General features: G+C 43.7%; 1 long non-coding RNA gene across 6 annotated transcripts; it reads left to right on the forward strand.

Annotated features, from left to right (window-relative positions):
• The first annotated feature begins 5828 nt into the window (after nucleotides 1-5828).
• On the forward strand, nucleotides 5829-9234 carry LOC123102611 (uncharacterized). Of its 6 annotated transcripts, XR_006449087.1 has the most exons (5): nucleotides 5830-6141; nucleotides 6513-8073; nucleotides 8199-8262; nucleotides 8722-8831; nucleotides 8916-9234. It is a non-coding gene; the product is annotated as an uncharacterized lncRNA (long non-coding RNA). The 6 variants fall into 6 exon arrangements; XR_006449086.1 differs by having other exon boundaries at nucleotides 5829-6141; nucleotides 8199-8831; XR_006449083.1 differs by having other exon boundaries at nucleotides 6513-8262.
• Nucleotides 9235-17368: the final 8134 nt, after the last annotated feature.

The raw sequence follows: 17368 nt of genomic DNA on the forward strand, positions 1-17368 counted from the left end.
CCATAGCGTCGAAGAATGCGGGCGGGAAGTACATCTCAAGCTCGCATAGTATCACCACAATCTCTTCCTGTAGCCTTCAGAGTTGCCTCACGCCAATCGACTTCCGAGAGATGACGTCGAAAAAGATGCATAGGCCAAATAGCGTTTCACGGACGTGCACGTCCATGATCCCACGGATTGCAACTGGAAGTATCTGCGTCATCAGCACATGACAGTCGTGAGACTTCATCCCGCTGAACTTCTGCTTCACTGCGTCTAGGTATCTGGTTATCTTCCCCGCGTAACCGTAAGGAAGTTTTACTCCTAGGAGGCAGGTGAAAAACTGCTCGATCTCCTCCCGACTTAGAGTGAAGCACGCGGGAGGGTAGTCATTTCCGGTCTTATTGGCCTTTTTGCCTTTGTGACGACTTTCTGTGTCCTACTTCGCCTCATCATCATCATCATCATCATCATCATCATCATCATTAGCGTGAAGCTCCTGCCTGATGCCCATTGATTTCAATTCTGCCCTTGCTTTCGGCCCATCTTTGGTCCTCTCTGGCATGTTGAGCAGGGTACCAAGCAGACTCTCGCACACGTTCTTCGTGATATGCATCACATCAAGGCTGTGAGGCACACGGTGGATCTTCCAGTACGGCAAGTCCCAGAAAACAGACCTCGTTTTCCATACCTTCAGCAGCGGCTCTGGCGCCTTTAGCTTCTTTCCCGGCTCTAGCGCCTTTTGCTTCTTTCCCGGAAGTGGGCAGTCTTTCCAATTTTGGAACAGCTTGTCTATTTCCTCGCCGCTCCTCGTACACGGGCGTTTTCGGTGTTCGGTTTCACCATCGAACAGATCCTTGCGTTTCCTCCACGAGTCATCGTCGCGAAGCCACCTTCGATGTCCCATGAACACGGTTTTTGAAGACCCGGGATCTCTATCTAGCTGGCGATACGTTGTGTCATCCATGCACCTTACGCATCCAGAAAATCCGTGGACTACCTGCCCCGCGAGATATCCGTAACCGAGATAGTCGTGCACCGTCGTGAGCAGTGCGGCTCTCATAGGGAAATATTCTTTCTCTGCGGCGTCCCACGTATTGGCTGGCATTTTCAACAGCATGTCAAGCTCCTCTTTCAGCTGCCCCAGATACAGATTGATCTCATTCCCTGGTTGTTTCGGCCCTTCAATTAGCATACTCATGTGAATGTACTTCCTCTTCATGCACAACCAGGGGGGGAGGTTGTACATCCACACAAACACAGGCCAGGTGCTATGTGTGCTTCTCTGGCTGCCAAACGGATTGACTCCATCGGTGCTCGCGCCCAGCACGATGTTCCTTGGATCGTTCCCAAATTCTGAGTCTTTGAAGTTCAACGCTTGCCACTGGCTAGCATCCTTAGGGTGACTCAGCATCTTGTCTTTTTTATATATCTCTGGATCATTTGCGTCATCTTCTCGCTTCTTCTCCTCCCTATCCGCGTGCCAACGCAGGAGCTTTGCTACCTTAGGGTTCGCGAAATACCTGTGCAAACGAGGAGTGATTGGAAAGTACCACACCACTTTTCGAGGAGCTTTCTTCCTCTTCTTGTATCGAGTGACGCCGCACACCGGACATATGGTAGACTCCGCGTGCTCGTCCTGATAAATGATGCAATTGTTCATGCACACATGGTATTTCACGTGCGGTAAATCCAGAGGACACACGATTTTCTTCGCCTCCTCCAAACTGGCCGGGTACTTGTTCCCCTTGGGAAGACATTCGTGCCAGAATGACATGTTCTCGTCAAAACATGCGTCAGTTATTTTGTGTTTTACCTTCATCTCCAGAGCCATGAGCGTTACTTTCAGGCGGGTATCCTCAGGCCTGCATCCTTCATACAATGGAGTAACCGCGTCTAACTCAAGTTGATCCATCTTGGCTTTCTCTCGGGTGGCAGCTCTTGCGTTATCCGTCTGCTTGAGAAGCAGCTATTGAATATGAGGGTCCTGCACCCAGCCCATCGATGGTCCAGCGTCGTCTGCTCCGCCGTCATCATCATCTTCATGATCATGCCCGTCGTCTGCTCCGGCATCTTCCTCATCATCATGTCCTGCATCTTCTACATGATGACTGTGTACAGCATCACCGTTGTGATCATCTCCTCGGGATTCTTCGTCTTCTCGCCCGCCCGAGCCGCGGTGGTTGTCTTGCTGGCCTTCCTCATTTCTTGCCCGGGCCCCATGGACGACTTCGTAGTCATCTTCATCACCTTGCCACCGATAGCCATCCATGAAACCACGCAAGAGCAGGTGGTCCCGCACCTGCCCGGAATCCGGGTCCGCAATAAGGCTCTTCAGCTTGCATCTTCGACACGGACATCTTATCTCCGTCTCATTCTTTTGAAGCATCTCGGCCTTCGCGGACCTCAAAAACCTATTCACGATGCCTTCGGTCATCATGCGGACCATGGTCGCCTGCGGGGTAGAGCAAAACGATATTTTAGAACCAAGAAAAAAATTGGCATGACTTTCCCTAAAAATAGGACCAAAAAGAATGCTTAATGCCAAAATTCTCGCCGAAACGGAAATGAATCAACATTCCGGCAAAATATTGGCAACTATCGCATTTCAAATACCGGTACACCTCCAAACACAAATACATATGCAACACCACAAACATATGCAACACCACGAACATACATAGATCTAGCTAGGCCATAAAAAGTGCATGTGCACATTGTTGTAGGGAGAACAACATAAATATAGCTTCCCCCCTTACTTACCTATCAAAACAAGGTAATTTAACCACTTAATTTGAATGAATCTATGGTGGAAATGAGGTGAAAAAGAGGAGGCACCCGAGACAAGGAGGAGGTGGAGAGAATGAAGTGGGGAGAAAGTAAGTGTGGGTAGGAGAGGCTGTCCAAAATATCTTGTTGCTGCCCACTTACTAATGGCGCACTAGCACTAAATGCGCCATTAGTAATCTAGGTTACTAATGGCGCACCTTCTGGCGGTGCGCCATTAGTAGTTTTGCAAAAAAAAACATACTAATGGCGCACTGTTCTACAGTGCGCCATTACTAGTTTAAACTAGTAATGGCGCACGGTTGTACAGTGCGCCATTAGTAGTATTGCAAAAAAAGGAATAAAAAATATAATAAAAAAACAACTTTCCGACGGGTGCACCATTACTAGTTACAACTAGTAATGGCGCACTGTGTCTGGATGCGCCATTAGTATGTTTGGACAGGCGCACTAGTTAAATTTTTTTTGATACTAATGGCGCACCTTGGGCCAGGTGCGCCATTAGTAGTTTCAACTCTAATGGCGTATCTGAAGGTGGTGCGCCATTAGTATATACTAATGGCGCACCCCTTGTCTGGTGCGCCATTAGTGTCAATCCCATCTATAGCCCTTTTTCTAGTAGTGTCTTCTTCTTCTTCTTCTCATTGTCCCACTGTGGACACTCAGAGATGTAGTGACCCGGTTTCTTCTTGTGGTCATGGTAGAAGCTTAATCATTCCTTGAGTTGGATCCTGAAGACTTTCTGAAGCCTTTCTTCTTGGTGAATTTATGGAACTTCTTCACAAGCATAGCAAGCTCCTTTCCAATGTCTTCAGGATCACCAGAACTGCAGTGAGATTCTTCTTCAGATGAGGAAACAGCCTTTGCCTTCAAAGCACGAGTTCGGCCATAGTTTGGGCCATAGATATCTCGTTTCTCAGATAGCTGAAACTCATGTGTGTTTAGCCTCTCAAGTGTGTCAGACGGATCGAGAGTCTTGAAGTCAGGGTGTTCTTGTATCATCAGGGCCAAGGTGTCAAATGAGTTGTCAAGTGATCTCAGTGGCGCCGAGTGCTTCGAGCTTATTTGTGATATCAGTGAGGCGATCAAATGTGAGCTGGACATTCTCATTGTCGTGTCGCTTGAAGCGGTTGAAGAGGTTGTGGAGGACACTGATCCTTTGATCTCACTGAGTTGAGACGCCTTCATTGACCTTGGAGAGCTAGTCCCAGACTAGCTTGAAGGTTTCTAGAGCACTCACACAAACATATTGTCCTTTGGTTAGATGACCACAGATAATGTTCTTGGCGGTAGAGTCCAGTTGAATGAACTTGTTGACATCACCAGGGGTCACACCTTCACCGGTCTTGGGAACGCCGTTCTTGATGACATACCACAGATCGACATCAATGGCTTCAATATGCATGCGCATCTAATTCTTCTAGTAGGGATATTCAGTGCCATCGAAGAGGGGGCACGCAGCGGAGACTTTGATTATCCCTGCAGTCGACATAGCTAAAACTCCAGGTGGTTAAACCGAATCACACAGAACAAGGGAGTACTTTGCTCTGATACCAATTGAAACGGCTAGTTATCGACTAGAGGGGGGTGAATAGGTGATTTTTATGAAAGTCTTCAAAACATGGGAGTTTCGAAGACAAACGATAGAAATGACACTATTCGTATGCAGCGGAAGGTAGACTACACTAGGCAAGTCATAGTCAAGTATTCAATGAAGTGAAAGCACGAAGACTATCAGCGGCTAGGTAGTAAGGATTAGGATGGAAGATAGTATGAAGCCAATCAGACTAAGTAGTCACACAATGAAGTCAAACAGATAATGCAAGCAGGCAATGACTTCACGAAGACAAACTATAAGTAAAGAGAAGTGAGAGATAGAACCAGTAGCTTGGTGAGGACAGAGATTTGTTCGACCAGTTCCAGTTGATGTGACAACTGTACATCTGGTTAGGGAGGCTCAGATTCAACTCAGAAGACAGCATATTCACCTTATTTCCCTTGAGCTAAAGACACCTAGTCCCCGCCCAATCACTCTGGTAAGTCTTCAAGGTAGACTTCCAAACCTTCACAAACTTCGTTCACCGGCAATCCACAGTGACTCTTGGATTCTCAGAACGTGACGCCTAACTGGCTGGAGGATTCACAGTCCTCAAGTGTAACAAGTCTTCAGATCACACGGACAGAAAGACTTCAGTGATGCCTTGCACTCTTTGGGGTCTGGGTGGTTTGGGCTTTGTCCTTGCAAGGATTCTCTCTCAAAGGCTTCGGAGGTGGGTTGCTCTCAAACGACAAAAGCCGTGTACTAACTCTGAGTAGCCACTAATTTATGGTGTAGGGGGTGGGCTATTTATAGCCACTGGGCAACCCGACCTGATTTGTCCGAAATGATCCTGGGTCAATAAGGAACTGACACGTGTCCCAACGGTCAGATTTCAAAACCACGTGGCAGCTTGACTTGGGCTACAAGTAAAGTTGACTCATCCGACTCTGGGTAAGATTTGCTCTCATTGTCTTCGCTCGAAGACATAGGATTTGGTTGAGCATCACTTCAATCACTCTGACTTTGTTCACTTGGACCCCACTTAACAGTGCGGTGGTTCCTATGACTCAACAAAGAAGAAAAGGAAACAACAAAATAACTAAGTCTTCACGCTCCATAGTCTTCATACGATGTCTTCTCATGTCATAGTCTTCAACGTGAATAGCTTCACAAACCATCATTGTCCTCAATGTCTTCACACATTTTTAGGGGCCATCTCCGGTAGGTAAACCAAATCAATGAGGGACTACAACCTATGTTATCCTACAATTCTCACAAACACATTAGTCCCTCAACCAGGTTTGTCGTCAATCACTACAAGGATACCCTCCCTAAAGCAACACATATTTTACAACGTTTTGACTATAGGTTGCAAAATTCACGGTAGATACACATATAAGCATTGTACCATATCTGTTGCAGGCTTGCAGCTCGTGACCTATTGTGACCGGCCAGACTCGAACAAAAGCCCAACCCATATCTCTAGCCCGGCCCAAGTTGGTTGTCATGATTAACCTAGATCGTTCCCTGTCCCCAGCATCCCTTATTCCTCTCGAGCCTATAGGCCCCCTCGCCGGCCGCCTCCCCTCGACCTACCCTGCATCCTGGAGCGCGCCCCTCACCGCTCGCCTGAGATCCTCCGTCCCGGCATGCCCCCGCGACCCTCCATCCTGGCGCATCGTCCCTCGTCACCACTCCGCTGATACCCTGCATCCCGGCACGCCACCCCTTGTCAACTCTCCCCTGCGACCAACTGCGTCTACTACCTCCGCACGGGGGCCTGCGGCTACGGGAAGAGCTGCAGCTACAACCACCCTCGCGATATCGCCACCGCGGTGAGCCGGGCCGCTTCTCTTGTCCCAATTTTGTTGCCCCCATCATGCTCTGCTTCACTTCAATCTAGTTGGGGATTGGTACTTACGACTTGCCAATCCCTGATAATGAACGACAGACTGAATTACAGCTGGTTGGTGTGGAGGGGAGCTTCCAGCTAAATCCTCTTTCTGTGATTGAATTGATTCTAGTTGTGGCTTAGGAGCTTGTGACCAGTCAATGGAAGTGAACTTGATTGTGCAGTCGTTGGTTCCTGTTGTTGATTATGTGATTGACTGATTGTATAATAGGGCTTGTTGTCTTATTCTCGTGGTTGATGTTGATTATTCAAAGTTCCACTTTCTGCTTACGGTGCCACTTGATTATGTTGCAGGCCTGATCATTCACACCGTCATATGGTCATATTTGTTTCCGAGACTTCAGAGCAGGTTACAGTATCAATTTTCTCTACTAAGTAATAATTACCTCCACTCGGTGCAGAGAAATTCAATGGCACTCAAGCACTGAATATGTTGCAATGGACATGACCCCAAAACTTTCTCCCTCTCTTTTATTTGAATCGCAATTCAGTATTTTTTTACATATTTCATTCGCTTAAAAGACCATTTAGATCTCTGTTTTCTCTGCTACTACAAACTGAGGAGCAACTTGACAGCTTTATGCAGCTCGGTCAACTAGGCCGCTGGGACACTGGGGGAGAAGGACATCGGTGCAGAGCATGGCAAAGCCGAGTACTTGTTGGATCTGAGGGCTTCTGATCCACAGTTCTCCACATGATCATCCATCAGCATCTAGTGACATTAACACTCGGCAGCATAAGGCTTTCTCCCCACTATAGTTGGAGTTCAAGAGCGTAAGGAAGGTAATCTGTTGATCAATTACTGTTGCTTGTCACAAAACTCTGAAAAATATTACTGAGTACATCTACAACGAGCTATGCTTGCCATTTAAAAAGATGCTTATGTGAGCTGCGTGTCATATCAATTTTTTTATACAAGCAGATCTTGCGATTTACTTATGATTTATGCACAGAAATTGTTTACTGCGTAACCCCTAAATATAGTAGAAGAGAAACAAATCTTATAAAACTATGCTGAGACGAGTAGTACTTATTTAGTCAAGTGACATGTTAGATAAAATTCCACACCTATTACAACTTATCTGACTTCTGTATTTTTAATGATAGCTGAACTAGATTGTGTTCCAGGAATACAAAACCATGGATGTTTTCCATTTATTCACTTGGCTATTGGAATTTGATTGATGTCCCCTTCTCCTATTATTAACAACATATACCTACACGGTTCTGTCTGCTGGTTTGCCAAATTCTAGACACTTCTTTTGTGGTTCGTGCTTCCACTTTATACCATGCTTGCCTACATCCGTAGTGTCACTCCTTTATTCTCTTGATGTGCTTTTCCTTTACAAGGAAGAATATACACCATGAGGAGAAGAGAAGTAAAATTGTAGCATATGGCAACTTTATAAATACCTCCATGTTTCTGATTCATCGTGAGGTTATGTACGGATGTATTGCAAAAAGAAAAAGAAAAATAATGTCAATTATTTCTATATCACTTTAATTGGCATGGTCCATCTGTAGTGTCGTTCAATTATTAGACCACATTCAATATTATTTTTTGGATGCCTGCAACTTCCAACTAAATAGATCGCCGTATCTATATCTGATTTGTATTTGTAGTCTACAAACAAGACATCCTAATTATTTGTTCGAACATACTACAGTCTTGTTTTCTCTGCCGTGTCTTCTCCTTTTCTTAATAGTGTCACTGCCTTTGATTTATCTGCTCAGATGTGCTATTTAGAGTTTGATCTGGATATATACTAGCTATTTTATTAGGAGTTGGTGGTAAAGATGAACTAATGGTTGATCCGCCCTGTTGTCCATGCTGCACTTCATGCAAAATCATTGGGTCGGTACTGGGAGTACTTCATTTTTGATAGATCTTATGCTTCAAAGCTTCTTTTTATTGTCTAATATGTTTTATTTGCACTAATTTGGTAAATTTAATTTATCTTTTGGCTTAATATGTCCCAGGTATTGATATAGTAATATTTTTTTACTTGATTAATGGCCAAACATACTGCTTCAGTATCTTCCGGTAGGTGCCTCAGAATTATGCAGTTGATCATACCATACTGCTACTCGAATAAAAATGTCTATCTTTGTGTTCTACACTGAAGCTATCATATGAAGTTTAATTATTTTCAGCGTCCATCACCAAAACTACTTTGTTTGTAGTGAAAGGCTTCATAGAATTTCATAGATGATGCACATCATGAGATTAACCTGTAGATGTATTCATAACCATATAGTAGAGGGGAAGATGCAAACACGACATGTCTTGGCCTCTCAACCTTTTTTGTTATATGTCATGTTTCTATTAATTATTTTGCTTGACATGATTCTGCCAATGGTAACTTTGATTTTCTCTAACAGGTAGGAACAAAAGTATTTTTAATGAGCCTAAAAAATCATAACACATGTAGCTCTTGCTAGAGTTGTAAGTTGTGATCCTAAATTTGAACTTGATGGTGCTGAAATTACTAATGAATTCTAGGTAGTGCATGTTGATATGGCACTTGTGAAAACTGAAGATTGGGTACGGAGTCGCAAAAACTGCAATACTCTTGGTAATGCAGATTTGTTTTTGCATCTCAACCTTTGTAAGTGAGTAATATCCTCCTTCTATGACTACTTGCATCATGTCAATGCATTGTGTGTCAATAGTTCATTTTGTTTTTTTGTTTGTAGATTCAAAAGATAAATGGATGAATCTATTGGTGTGTGTGGCAAGTATACTACAAGGATGATGATGATGTTCTTGTTCATGATGATGAAGACAGATGGTTTCAGTTTTAATTAAGTTGTAGGGATGATGTTCCTGTTGGATGATGTTCCTCGATTGTGTTTTAGTTATGTTGTAGGGATGTTTATGGATGCTTTCAATTTAAGTCTCACCGTCAAGAAACATTTAGATTATACTTCGCATTTGGATGATTTTTCTTGTGTAATATGCACTATTGTAATCCAACAATTTTATTTAATATATGATTTCTTCCTCCCGTGATTATATTCTCTTGTTTATCTTTACTGGAAATTCATAATTATCACCATTATGTAAAGCACTAATTTAATTGCTGGCAATATGTATAAAAAATATTATTCACATTATATATGAACCGCGTTGCAAATTCTTTGTTGCCAAGCCCTGCAACTTTGTTTCCTATACAATAAGCACCAACACATAGAAGTGTTGCACAAGTCTGTTTTATGTGTTGTATTCTTGCAACGGTCTCTTTTACCGACGAAAATATAAGCGTTGCATTATGCGCTAGCAACACCAGATAAGGCAACGCATCCTAAACCGTTGGTAAAGACACTTACAACGCATATATGGTCTTCTAGATACGGAAAAATGCGTTGATATAGGGGGTTCCTGTTGTAGTGAATACTCCAAAACCAACTAGGGGTGGCACTAGATGCACTTACACTCTTGAGAGCTCATGATTGGGGCATGAATATAACATTGACTTAAGACTCCCCCAAGCTTGAGCGATACTTTCTCCTTCACGAGGCTAAATTTTTTATATATAATTACGATCATGATGAACCAGATGCATAGGATAAAAGTTCTAATGGAATTCCAATTTCAATCGGTTGTAGTTCCATGATCCAATATCATCAAATAGCCTATACCATGTCAATGCCTTTCCCTTCAATGATAAATGGAAGACCTTCTTCTGGACAACATCCTCGGGCATACCTGCAAGCTTAAATGGTCCACAAACTTCATCCACATAGATTAGGTGCATATTGGGATGTAATGTTCCATCTCCTGTATAGGGATTAGCTAGCAGTTTCTATATCATACGTGAAGGAATTTCAAAGTAAATATTATTAGTAGGTTCAGTAGGTTGAAGGGCAACTCTTTGCTCTTTTGGTCGAGGTGAAGTTACCCCGAACAAGCCCCTCAAAGGATTATTTTCCATAATAACAAGTGACAGTAAATTTCAGCACACTATATAAATGTTTCCTTACCAAATTCCACTTACCAAAGGCGCTTCACTCCCTGGCAACGGCGCCATAAACAAGTCTTGATGACCCATAAGTATAGTGGATATATCATAGTCCTTTCGATAAGTAAGAGAGTCGAACCCAACAAGGAGCAGAAGGAAATGACAAGAGGATTTCAGCAACGTATTCTCTGCAAGCACTAAAATTACCGGTAAAAGATAGTTTTGTGATAAGATAATTCGTAACGGGTAACAAGTAACAAAAGTAACTAAGGTGCAACAAGGTGGCCCAATCCTTTTTGGAGCAAAGGACAAACCTGTAAAAACTCTTAAAGCAAAGCGCTCCCAAGGACACATGGGAATTATTGTCAAGCTAGTTTTCATCATGCTCATATGATTCGTGTTCGTTACTTTGATAGTTTTATATGTGGGTGGACCGGTGCTTAGTTGTTGTACTTCCTTGGATAATCTTCCCACTTATAATTAACCCCTCTCGCAAGCATCCACAGCTATGAAACAAGAATCAAGGTAAACCTAACTATAGCATGAAACTTATGGATCGAAATTAGCCCCTCACGAAGCAACGCATAAATTAGGGTTTAAGCTTCTGTCACTCTAGCAACCCATCATCTACCTATTACTTCCCAATGCCTTCCTCTAGGCCCAAATCATGGAGAAGTGTCATGTAGTCGATGTTCACATAACATCACTAGAGGAGAGACAAAATATATATATCTCATCGAAATATCAAACGAATACCAAATTCACATGATTACTTATAACAAGACTTCTCCCATGTCCTATGGAACAGATGGTATTCATGTTCATAATCTAAGCAGTATTGAATAGCATTAAGGATCTGAACATATGATCTTCCACCAAATAAACCAACTAGCATGAAATACAAGGAGTAATCAACACTAGTAGCAACCCACACGTACCAATCTGAGGTTTTGAGACAAAGATCGGATACAAGAGATGAACTAGGGTTTGAGAGGAGATGGTACTGGTGAAGATGTTGATGGAGATTGACCCCCTCTTGATGGGAACATCGATGGTGATGACGATGGAGATGATTTCCTCCTCCAGGGGAAATGTTTTCCTGGCAGAACAGCTCCGCCGTAGCCCTATATTGATCCTACCCAGGTTCCGCCTCGAGACGGGGGCGCTTCGTCCCGAAAGCTTCTCTCTGATTTTTTTTCCAGGTTAAAGATGGGCGTCGGGGGCCTGCTAGGGGGCCCACGAGGTAGGGGCACGCCCTCCACCCTCATGGCTGGTTGGTGGCCCCCCTCTGGTGCTTTCTTTCCTCAATATTTTATGATTTATTCCAAAACTGATCTCCGTGGAGTTTCATGACTTTTGGAGTTGTGCAGAATAGGTCTCTAATACTTGCTCCTTTTCCAGTCCAGAATTCCAGCTCCCGGCATTCTCCCTCTTCATGTAAACCTTATAAAATAAGAGAGAAAAGGCATAAGTAATGTGATATAATGTGTACTAACATCCCGTAATGCAATAAATATTGATATAAAAGCATGATGCAAAATGGACATATCAATGCCATGGAGCAGTTCCATGATTTCAAGATGGTTGATAATCGTCCTGTATTGGACCAGGCTCATGAGATACAGCGCATTGCTAAGGAGCTGGAGCTCCTGAAGTGTGAGTTATCAGACAAGTTTATCACGGGTTGCATTATTGCAAAACTCCCTCCTAGTTGGAGGAACTTCGCTACTTCTCTCAAGGACTTGAGACGTGAGTTCTCTGTTGAGGATGTCATCGGTCATCTCAGTGTTGAGCAGAACTCAAGAGCAAAGGACTCACACGTGAAAGGGGCAGAGGGTTCTTCTAGCATCAATGTGGTGTAGAAGAAGTTCCACAAGTTCAAGGGAAAGAACTCTGTCCAGCAGAATACTACCTTTAAGAAGAAGGGTAAGAAGAAAGAGAAAAAGAGAGATGGCTGCTTCACTTGTGGTTTAGAGGAACATTGGGAAAACAAGTGCCCAAACAAGTACAAGATTCCAGGATTGGACTCCAAGTCTGTCAATGTCACTCTGAGTAACAATGACGCGGCATCTGGGTATGGTAATCTCTTTACCATACTTTCAGTTTGTTAGTCCACCAGTTGGTGGGTTGACACTTGGGCCAATATTCATGTGTGTGCTGATGTGTCTTTGTTTTCTTCCTACCAGGTCCCACGAGATTGTACCGTCCTGATGGGGAATGGCTCGCATGCTTCTGTTCGTGGTGTTGGCACGATAGATCTGAAGTTTACTTCGGAAAAGATCATGCAACTAAAGAACATGCAGCATGTCCCTGCCATCAAGAAGAATCTCGTTACTCGCTCCCTTATATGTAAAGAAGGGTTTAAGTTAGTATTTGAGTCTAACAAAGTAGTCGTATCTAGGTATGGACTATTTGTTGGAAAAGGATATGATTGTGGTGGTTTGTTCCACCTTTCCCTGGATGATTTCTGTAATAAAGTCGTGAACCAAATTCATTCTAATCTGAACGAATATGAAGTTTGGCATTCACTTCTTTGTCACATAAATTTCGGTTGTATGACGCGGCTAGCTAAGATGGATTTAATCCCGAGTTTCAATTTATCCATAGGCTCTAAGTAGCATGCGTGTGTGCAAGCTAAGCAACCTCGTAAGCTTCACGAGCTTGTGAAGGAGAGACACCTGGCACCGTTAGAGCCCATACATTCAGATCTCGTGAGATGAATGGTGTGTTGACTAAAGGTGAAAATAAATACATCATGACTCAGATTGATGATTCCACTAGATTCCGCTCTGTGCATTAGTTAAATACTAAGGATGAGGCTCTACACTACTTTAAAGTCTATAAGGCTGAAGTTGAGAACCAACTTGAGAACAAAATAAAACGAGTTCGGTCTGATCATGGTGGAGAGTACTTTTCTAATGAGTTTGATTTATTCTATGCAAAACATGGTATTATTCATCAGAGGACGCATCCCTATTCACCCAGTCAAACGGGGTTGCCAAATGGAAAACCCGTACTCTAACTGATTTGGTTAACACCATGGAAAAACTGTACCATCGGGGAGGCTATATTGACATCATGTCATGTCTTGAATAAAGCTCCCACAAAGCATGATGAGACTCTCCCTATGAGCAATGGGAAAAGAAAAGAACTACACTCTCTTACACGCACTTGGGGCTGTTTGGCGATAGTCAACGTGTTGATAAACAAAAAAGCGCAAGTTGGGACCAAAGACTGTGGACCGCGTTTTTCTTGGCTATGCCAAGCATAGAGTTGGCTATAGATTTCTAGTGATGAAATCTGATGTACACGACGTGAAGGTCGGTACGATCATGGAGTCTATGGATGCTCCATTCTTTGAGGATATTTTCCCCATGAGAGATTGCAAAGCACTTCTAGACTGGAATCTGATGAGACTCCTGAACCAGCCATTCCGATGGAATATTATGAACATAAAAGTGATGAGAGATCCACGGATGATGATGAGGAAGCTCCTGTTAGGAGCACGAGACAGAGGACTACAAAGTCTTTTGGTGATGATTTTCTCGTGTACCTTGTGGATGATGATACTCCCAGTTCCATTTCATAAGCTTATGCATCTCTAGATGATGACTACTGGAAGGATGCAGTCCGTAGCGAGATGGATTCCATCTTGGCTAACGGAACATGGGAGATCACAGATCGTCCTTATGGTTGTGAACCATTGGGATCTAAGTGGGTGTTCATGAAGAAGCTTAGGCCCGATGGAACTGTTGAGAAGTACAAGGCTAGGCTTGTGGCCAAAGGTTATACCTAGAAAGAAGCAGATGATTTCTTCGACACTTACTCGCCTATGGCCAGACTGACAACCATTTGAGTGTTATTCGCATTGGCTGCCTCGCATGGTCTTCTCGTTCATCAGAAGGATGTTATGACGACTTTCCTTTACGGAGAGCTAGACAATGAAATTTATATGCAAGAACTAGATGGCTTCGTAGTAAATGGTCAGGAAAGAAAGGTGTGCAAGGTAGTGAAATCCTTGTATGGCATGAAACAAGAATCTAAGAAATGGGATGAGATGTTGAACACTACTCTGACATCTGTTGGCTTTGTTGTTAATGAAGCTGGCAAATATGTATACTATCGCTATGGTGGGGGCGAAGGAGTTATACTATGTTTGTATGTTGATGACATACTGATATTTGGGACCCACCTCAAGGTCATTGAGGAGTTCAAGGCTTTTCTATCTCATAACTTTGAGATGAAAGACCTGGGAGTGGCTGATGTTATCTTGAACATCAAGCTACTACGAAAGTCTGAGGGTGGAATTACACTTTTGCAATCCCACTATGTTGAGAAGATTTTGAGCCGTTTTGGATATTCGAACTACAAACCTTCTGCGACACCATATGATCCTAGCGTGCGGATTCGATAGTTCGAAGGCACGACTGTTTATCCATTGAGATATTCTCAAGTGGTTGGTTCACTGATGTACCTAGCATGTGCAACTCATCCTGACATCTCATTTGCTATGTGCAAACTAAGTCGGTTTGTTTCCAATCCGAGAGATTTGCATTGGCATGCTGTTGAGCGAGTGGTGCGTTACTTACAAGGAACTACGAACTATGGAATTCACTATTCTGGGTACCCGGCGGTACTTGAGGGGTATAGTGATCCGAATTGGATATCTGATGCTGATAATATGAAAGCCACAAGTGGATATGTCTTCACACTTGGTGGTGGTGTTGTTTCCTGGAAGTCTTGCAAGCAGACGATCTTAACCAGATCGACTATGGAAGCAAAACTCACATCATTAGACACATCATGCGTTGAAGCAGAATGGCTTCGAGAGCTTTTGATGGATTTGCTGGTGGTTGATAAATCAGTGACGGCTGTCCTTACAAACTGTGACAATCAAACAGTGATTGCCAAGGCTAAGAGTTCAAAGGACAACATGAATTCCACAAAGCACATAAGAAGATGATTGAAATCTGTCAGAAAATCAAGAAACTCCGGAGTAATAGCGTTGGATTATATCTAGACGGCTAAGAATCGGGCAGACCCTTTTATGAAAGGGCTTTCACGGATTGTGATAGAAAATGCATCGAGGGAGATGAGTATGAGACCCACGTAAGTTGCCATGGGGGTAACCCAACCTATGTGATCGGAGATCCCGTGAATTAGGACCGGGGAAAACAATCCAACGGTCAACTGAGGAGAGTATCCTTAATGAACCCACTCTGTTGGAGATGCGGTAATACTCTCAATTCTGTAAGGCATGCCTATTTGTGTCATAATGTGTTCCAAAGCTTGTGTAAGCAAGATGCTAACCTATACAGCATTCTTTGGAGGAACACACCTATGTGAGGCCGACTGCTGGTCACAGTCTATGAGATTGGGTAATCTCTAGGAAGCTCATGAGAAGGTACCGAGTATGAATAATAAGCTCCACCTGTGGGGTTTAGCCTTCGGCAGCCAAATATCAGCTGACAATAGGCGAAACTTCTGCACGCCAAACTGGCAATTCAAGGCATAGTCCATTTTTTCAGTTGTGAAGAAGTCTCATCCTGTTGCTCTAGGTGGAAGTTCAACTTAACAGTCTCCACTGAAATTTCTGATATATCAAACATTGTTTCAAATAGTTTACAAACGTATGTGCCTCGAGATCTGGTGGGGATTGTTGAATCATAGATGGGCTTTAGGCCCGTATGAACAATAATTCCTGGTTAATCTTGAGGCCCATGTGTGAGATGGTAGGTGGTGGGAAGCTTAGTCCCACCGTGCTCGTTGAGGAGAGTTGAGACCCCTTTATAAGGGTTGCTCTACCACTTGCCAGTGTGAGCTTGGGAAGAGGAGTGGTACACGCGCGCTCGTCCTCCTCCGCCGCCCGCCTCGCCATGACGCGTGCGCGCTGCGGGTTGCGGGAATGAGATGAGCCGAAGGTTATTTTTGCCACTCAGGAATGAATTAATTAACCAAGGATTAATTAACGAGTCGCTAACAGGTGGACAACTGCCCGAGATGTTGGACTGTGGGTCACTTGCGTTCCCGGGACTCGTCGACTCCGTTCGCGTGTGTGCGACCCTTCTCCGGGAATAACGATCCCTTCCCAGGAGTGCTTCGACTCGGTCGTAGGCCTCCGCCCAGGCCCATGACTTTCTACCCGATGGACTATATAAGAAGACTCTGGCCAGTGGAGTGGCATAGTTTGGTTCACTCACTCCCTCTCGTGTAACCTAGCCGTCATCTACTCTTTCTCACTCTCTGCTTCACGGTTGGTAGGAAGAGCAGGTGCCTTTGGAACCTTGTTGTTCGAGATCCTGCCCAGGAAATCGACAATAAGGTTTTTGAGGAGCGTCTCAATGCGACTGCTCCCGATCCATCCCCAGTTCCGTCCACCTCTGCTTCCATACCTAGAATATCATCGAATAGGTCTATGGGTAGTAACATACCTCTGCTTCTACAAGAGTATAAACTATCATAGAAGTGGTATACTAGAAGTCTGCACTGGTAGACTAGCCACAATGGGTAGTAACATATACTAGTAACATGCATTTATTAGGCTATGGACTCATCTTGCCTTGATATGTGTGTTGTTCCTCATAGTACTAGTAACTAGCTATGTTATCACTTTCTTTTTTTTCATGTATTGCTTGTCACATCATTTATTTTATCTAGATATGTGTGATGTTACTACCTCTGTTACTCCCACCGTGGATAGTTTTAGACTAGTCACAATGGAGAGTAACATAGACTAGTAACATACCCATATCACTAGACTATGTTACTACTCTATCCATCCGGATTTATTAGGCCCGTGAGCTACCAAAATTTGTCCGCATTTGTTAGCCCCACTGCACTAATTGCGCGTCTTTTATCTGCTTGATCCCTTTCTTCCCGCATCGATAGATGGATGCCAGCGTGAATGCTTCGCTGATTGGGTGTACATGCACCCTGCATGCACGAGCTAGCCAATGCATGCGTGCGGTTAGTTAGTAAGATTAACTAATAGGAGCAATAAGCAGTAAATATATGAGATTTATTTCCTCGATTCTCTACTAGCGTGCTTCTTCTTGGTCCTTGTGATGTGGCTCTTGGGCCGAATAAACCCAGACGGAGGGAGTACCTTCATAGTGGGTAGTAACATAAGTGTGGTGTCATGCAAAGCTTCATTTATTAGGCTATAGACTCATCTTGCCTTGATATGTG

The sequence above is a fragment of the Triticum aestivum genome, chromosome 1B, assembly GCF_018294505.1.
Source record: "Triticum aestivum cultivar Chinese Spring chromosome 1B, IWGSC CS RefSeq v2.1, whole genome shotgun sequence".
NCBI lineage: Eukaryota > Viridiplantae > Streptophyta > Magnoliopsida > Poales > Poaceae > Triticum > Triticum aestivum.